We start from the raw sequence: 6,792 nt of genomic DNA on the forward strand, positions 1-6,792 counted from the left end.
CATCTTTGCATGAAATGTTCCCTTGGTATCTCTAATTTTCTTGAACAGATCTCTAGTCTTTCCCATTCTATTGTTTTCCTCTATTTCTTTGCACTGATGACTGAAGAAGGCTTTCTTGTCTCTCTTTGCTATCCTTTGGAATTCTGCATTCAAATGGATATATATATCTTTCCTTTTCTCCTTTACTTTTGCTTCTCTCCTTTTCACAGCTATTTGTAAGGCCTCCTCAGACAGCCATTTTATTTTTTTTGCTTTTCCTTGGGGATGGTCTTGATCCCTGTCTCCTGTACAATGTCATGATCCTTCATCCATAGTTCATCAGGCACTCTGTCTAACAGATCTAGTCTCTTAAATCTATTTCTCACTTCCACTATATAATCATAAGGGATTTCATTTAGGTTATACCTGAATGGTCTAGTGGTTTTCCCCACTTTCTTCAATTTAAGTCTGAATTTGGCATAAGGAGTTCATGATCTGAGCCACAGTCAGCTCCCAGTCTTGTTTTTGCTGACTGTATAGAGCTTCTCCATCTTTGGCTGCAAAGAATATAATCAATCTGATTTTGGTGTTGACCATCTGGCAATGTTTATGTGCAGAGTCTTCTCTTTTGTGTTTTTGGAAGAGGGTGTTTGCTATGACCTGTGTGTTCTCTTTGCCAAACTCTATTAGCCTTTGCCCTTCTTCATTCTGTATTCCAAGGGAAAATTTGCCTGTTATTCCAAGTGTTTCTTGACTTCCTACATTTGCATTCCATTCCCCTATAATGAAAAGGACATCTTTTATGGGTGTTAGTTCTAGAAGGTCTTGTAGGTCTTCATAGAACCATTCACTTTCAGCTTCTTCAGCATTACTGGTTGGAGCATAGATTTGGATTACTGTGATATTGAATGGTTTGCCTTGGAAACGAACAGAGAGCATTCTGTCGTTTTTGAGATTGCATCCAAGTACTGCATTTTGGACTCTTTTGTTGACTATGAGGGCTACTCTAGTTCTTCTAAGGGATTCTGACCCACAGTAGTAGATATAGTGATCATCTGAGTTAAATTCACCCAATCCAATTCAATTTAGTTAGCTGATTCCTAAAATGTCAACGTTCATTCTTGCCATCTCCTGTTTGGCCACTTCCAATGTGCCTTGATTCATGGACCTAACATTCCAGGTTCCTATGCAATATTGCTCTTTACAGCATCAGAGCTTGCTTCCATCACTAGTCACATCCACAGTTGGGTGTTTTTTTGGTTTGGCTCCATCTCTTCATTCTTTCCGGAGTTATTTCTCCACTGATCTCCAGTAGCAATTGGGCACCTACCGACCTGTGGATTTTATCTTTCAGTGTCCTATCTTTTTCCTTTCCTGGTTGTTCATGGGGTTCTCAAGGCAAGAATACTGAAGTTTGTTGCCATTCCCTTCTCCAGTGACCACATTTTGTCAGAATTCTCATCATGACCCATCCATCTTGGATGGTTGCACAGGGCATGGCTCATAGTTTCACTGAGTTAGACAAAGCTGTGGTCCATGTAACCAGATTGGTTAGTTTTCTGTGATTGTCGTTTTCAGTCTGTCTGCCCTCTGATGGAGAAGGATAAGAGGCTTATGGGAGCTTCCTGATGGGAGAGACTGACTGAAGGGGAAACTGGGTCTTGTTCTGATGGGTGGGGCCATGCTCAGTAAAACTTTAATCCAATTTTCTGTTGATGGCCTATTAGTGAAGATAAATATGGATTTCTTTTGAGCATATACCTAGACTTGTAAATGTGGGGCAAAAAGCATATATGTTCAGCTATAGTCAATACTGCTAAACAGGTTTCAAAAAGTAATTGTACCAATTTGCATGCTCACTACAGAGTTTCAGCTGTTTCAAATACTTATTTCCTAGCAAACAGTGGAGATTTTCAATATTTTAAATTTTATCTGTTTTTGTGAGTATGTGGTAGTTGCCTTAATTTTAATTTCCTGATGATTAACATGTTTAAAGATCCTTTTATGTTTACAGACAATAATATATTCTTTTAAATCAATGTTTATTTGCATGTATTACCTATTTTTAACTGGGTTACATGTCATTTTTCAGTTAATTGAAGAAATTTTTGTCACCTATACATATTGTGACAGTTTTCAGCCTTGTGGGATTGCTTTGCACTTTGTTAATGGAGATTTTTGCAGTCCACTTGTTGTCAATCTTAATTTAGTTCAATATGTCAATCTCTCTATATATAGTTAGTGATTTTGTGCATGTGTATCTTCTTTAAGAAACCTTTGTATACTCTGAGGACACAAAGATGTTATATCTTTTCTTAAAAAAACTTTACTCATTTGTCTTCAACATTTAGACCTAAAATTCATTTGGAATTGATTTTTGTGTATTTTTTGAGATATGCATTGCCTTTTTAAATCACAGATATATTCTCAGCACACAGCAATAAAATTGAGTAAATAGTCCTTGAATGTCTGACAAATATGAATAAGTGAAAACAGGATTTAGGAAAGCTCTAAAAAAGTAAGGTATATAAGGTCATGTGTGTAAAGCAGATATATTAAATTAGCTATTCAAAATTCCATTATCAACTTCATTATCTCTTCTTTGCTATGTTAAATCTTGATATCTTAGCTTCCGTTGCAGCTGTAGCCTTTTTCAGGTGAATAAGTTATAAGAAGAAGTCAACTGGCTGCCCTGGTGGTCTTAAATGGTAAAGAATCTGCCTGCAATGCAGGAGTCCCAGGTAGAGAAGGGAATGGCAACCCACTCCAGTATTCTTGCCTGGAGAATCCCATGGACAGAGAAGCCTGGTGGGCTACATTACATAGAGCTGCAAAGAGTCAGACAAAACTGAACAAATAACACTATTGACACTAGAACTCAACAACAGATATCCCTTTCTTTTCCTCTTGCCAGTGTCCTGTAATATGTTCACAGTATGATGCCTGACACTGGAGAAGGGAATGGCAACCACTTCAGCATTATTGCCTTGAGAAACCCATGAACAGTATGAAAAGGCAAAAAGATAGGACACTGAAAGATGAACTCCCCAGGATGGTAGGTGCCCAATAAGATATGGGAGATCAGTGGAGAAATAACTCCAGAAAGAATGAAGAGATGGTGACAAAGCAAAAAAACACCCAGTTGTGGATGTGACTGGTGATGGTAGTAAATTCTGACACTGTAGGAATCTGGAATGTTAGGTCCATGAATCAAGGTAAATTGAAGTAGTCAACAGGAAATGGCAAGAGTGAACATCGACATTTTAGGAATCAGTGCACTAAAATGGACTGGAATGGGTGAATTTAACTCAGATAACCACTATATACACTACTGTGGGTAAGAATCCCTTAGAAGAAATGGAGTAGCCCTCATAGTGAACACAAGAGTCTGAAGTGAAGTACTTGGATGCAATCTCAAAAACGACAGAATGATCTCTGTTCGTTTCCAAGGCAAACCATTCAATATCACAGTAATCCAAATATATGTTCCAACCAGTAATGCTAAGAAACTGAAGGTGAATGGTTCTATGAAGACTTACAAGACCTTCTAACTAACACCCAAAAAATATGCTCTTTTCATTATAGGGGACTGGAATGCAAAAGTAGGAAGTCGAGAGATATCTGGAGTAACAAGCCAGCAAGGCAAAGGGTAAAAGAGTTTTCCAAAGAGAATGCACTGGTCATAGCAAACACCCTCTTCCAACAACACAGGAGATTACTCTACACATGAACATAACCAAATGGTCAATACAGAAATGAGGTTGATTATATTCTTTGCAGCCAAAGATGGAGAAGCTCTATACAGTAGCAAAAACAAGACTGGGAGCTGACTGTAGCTCAGATTATGAACTCCTTATTGCCAAATTCTGACTTAAATTGAAGAAAGTAGGGAAAACCACTAGACCATTCAGGTATGACCTAAATCAAAACCTGTAAAATGATACTGTAGAAGTGACAAACAGATTCATGGCATTAGATCTGATAGACAGAGTGCCTGAAGAACTATGGATGGAGGTTCGTGACACTGTACAGGAGGCAGTGATCAAGACCATCCCCAAGAAAGAGAAATGCAAAAAGGCAAAATGGTTGCCTAAAGAGGCCTTACAAATAACTGAGAAAGGAAGAGAGGCTAAAGGCAAAGGAGAAAAGAAAAGATACATCCATTTGAATGCAGAGTTCCAAAGAACAGCAAGGAGAGATAAGAAATCCTTCCTCAGTGATCAATACAAAGAATAGAGGAAAACAAAGAATGGGAATGCCTAGAGATCTCTTCAAGAAAATTTGAGATATCAAGGGAACTTTTCATGCAAAGATGGGCACAATAAAGGACAGAAATGGTATGGACCTAACAGAAGCAGAAGATATTAAGAAGAGGTGGCAAAAATACAAAGAACTATACAAAAAACCTTCACAATCCAGATAACCATAATGGTGTGATCACTCATCTAGAGCCAGACATCCTGGAATGTGAAGTCAAGTGGGCCTTAGGAATCTTCACTATGAACAAAGCTAGTGGAGGTGATGGAATTCCAGTTGAGCTATTTCAAATCCTAAAAGATGATTTGTGAAAGTGCTGCACTCAATATGTAGCACATTTGGAAAACTCAGCAGTGGGCACAGGACTGGAAAAGGCTAGTTTTCATTCCAATCCCAAAGAAAAGCAATGTCAAAGATTGCTTAAACTACCACACGATTGCTCTCATCTCACAGGCTAACAAACTAATGCTCAAAATTCTCCAAGCCAGGTTTCAACAGTACATGAATCATGAACTTCCAGATGTTCAAGCTGGATTAAGAAAAGGCAGAGGAACCAGAGATCAAGTTGCCAACATCTGTTGGCTCATCAAAAAAGCAAGAGAGTTCCAGAGAAACATTTACTTCTGCTTTATTGACTATGCCAAAGCCTTTGACCATGTGGATCACAACAAACTGTGGAAATTCTGAAAGATATGGGAATACCAGACCACCTGACCTGCCTCCTGAGATATCTGTTCTTAGGTCAAGAAGCAACCGCTAGCACTGGACATGGAACAACACACTGGTTCCAGATCAGGAAAGGAGTACATCACAGCTGTATATTGTCACCCTGCTTATTTAACTTATATCCAGAGATCATCATGCAAAATGCTGGGCTGAATGAAATATAAGCTGGAATCAAGATTGCTGGGATAAATATCAATAACCTCAGATATGCAGATGGCACCACATTATGGCAGCAAGTGATGAAAAATTAAAGAGCCTCTTGATGAAAGTGAAAGAGGAGAGTGAAAGATTTGGCTTAAAACCCAACATTCAGAAAATTAAGATCATGGCATCCTGACCCATCACTTCATGGCAAATAGACGGAGAAACAATGGAAAGAGTGACACACTATTTTTTCTGGCTCTAAAATGAAGATGGTGACTGTAACCATGAAATTAAAAGATGCTTTCCTCTTGGAATAAAAGCTATGACCAACCTAGGCAGCAATTGAAAAGCAGAGACATTACTTTGCTGACAAAATCCGACCAGTCAAAGCTATGGTCTGTCCAGTAGTCATGTATGGATGTGAGAGTTGGACTATAAAGAAAGCTGAGCACCAAAGAATTGATGCTTTTGAATTGTGGTACTGGAGAAGACTCTTGAGAGTCCCTTGGACAGGAACGAGATCCAACCAGTCCATCCTAAAGGAGATCAGCCCTGAACATTCATTGGAAGGACTGATGCTGAAGCTGAAGCTCCAATACTTTGGCCACCTTGCGTGAAGTGTTGACTCATTGGAAAAGACTCTCATGCTCGCATAGGTTGAAGGCAGTATAAGAAGTGGACGATAGGGTGAAATGGTTGGATGGCCTCACCTACTCAATCAATATGAGTTTGAGAAAGCTCCAGGAGTTGGTGATGGACAGGAAAGCCTGGCATTTTGCAGTCCATGGGACCACAAAGAGTCAGACTCACCTGATTGACTGAACTGACTGATTTATGATACCTGAAGATACAGCAGGTATATTGTAGCCCTGAGGTTACAACAATGAACATCAACAACAACAACAATACCAACAACAAAAACTCAAATTGTAAGAAACTTATTTTTAAGGAAAAAATATAACAAGATGCATGGTTCCCAACATTATTATTGAACATTTATGCCAGTCATATTCTTGAACTTTTTGGTATGCATTAAAAATGACCTCCATTTGTATTCTTTGGACACATTTTTAGCTTAGTTTTCTTTTATATGTAACCAAATGCATTCATAAAGGGAGAAGTCTAAGGGGTCAATCTACATTTTATGTTTGAGAATGCCATATGTTTTGAAAGATAATTTTCTCATGCACCATAAGTTGAGACATAAGGAATGTCCTTCATTTTAGACTGTGTTTAGTTCAGTTCAGTTGCTCAGTCATATCCGACTCTTTGTGACCCCATGGAGTGCAGCACACCAGGCTTCCCTGTCCATTACCAACTCCCGGAGTTTACTCAAACTCATGTCCATCGGGTCAGTGATGCCATCCAACCATCTCATCGTCTGTCATCCCCTTCTCCTCCCGCCTTCAATCTTTCCCAGCATCAGGGTCTTTTCCAAGGAGTCAGTTCTTTGCATCAGGTGCCCAAAGTTCAAAACACTGAAGTTCAAAAGCATCTGTGCTCACATAAGTCAGAAAGACCTAGCCTGAACCCCTGCAGTCTACTACACTTTCCTTTTCTGAGAAATATACTTAGTAACACTCACAGGCCTTTAGTGTGTGCTCTATTACAAAATAAAATAGGAAAGACATCTTATTTTTTGAGTTATTTTGGAGAAAATCTTACAAGTATATGGGAAAGGTATCT

The sequence above is a fragment of the Bison bison genome, unplaced genomic scaffold (genome assembly GCF_000754665.1).
Source record: "Bison bison bison isolate TAMUID 2011002044 unplaced genomic scaffold, Bison_UMD1.0 scf7180017864535, whole genome shotgun sequence".
NCBI classification, from domain to species: domain Eukaryota; kingdom Metazoa; phylum Chordata; class Mammalia; order Artiodactyla; family Bovidae; genus Bison; species Bison bison.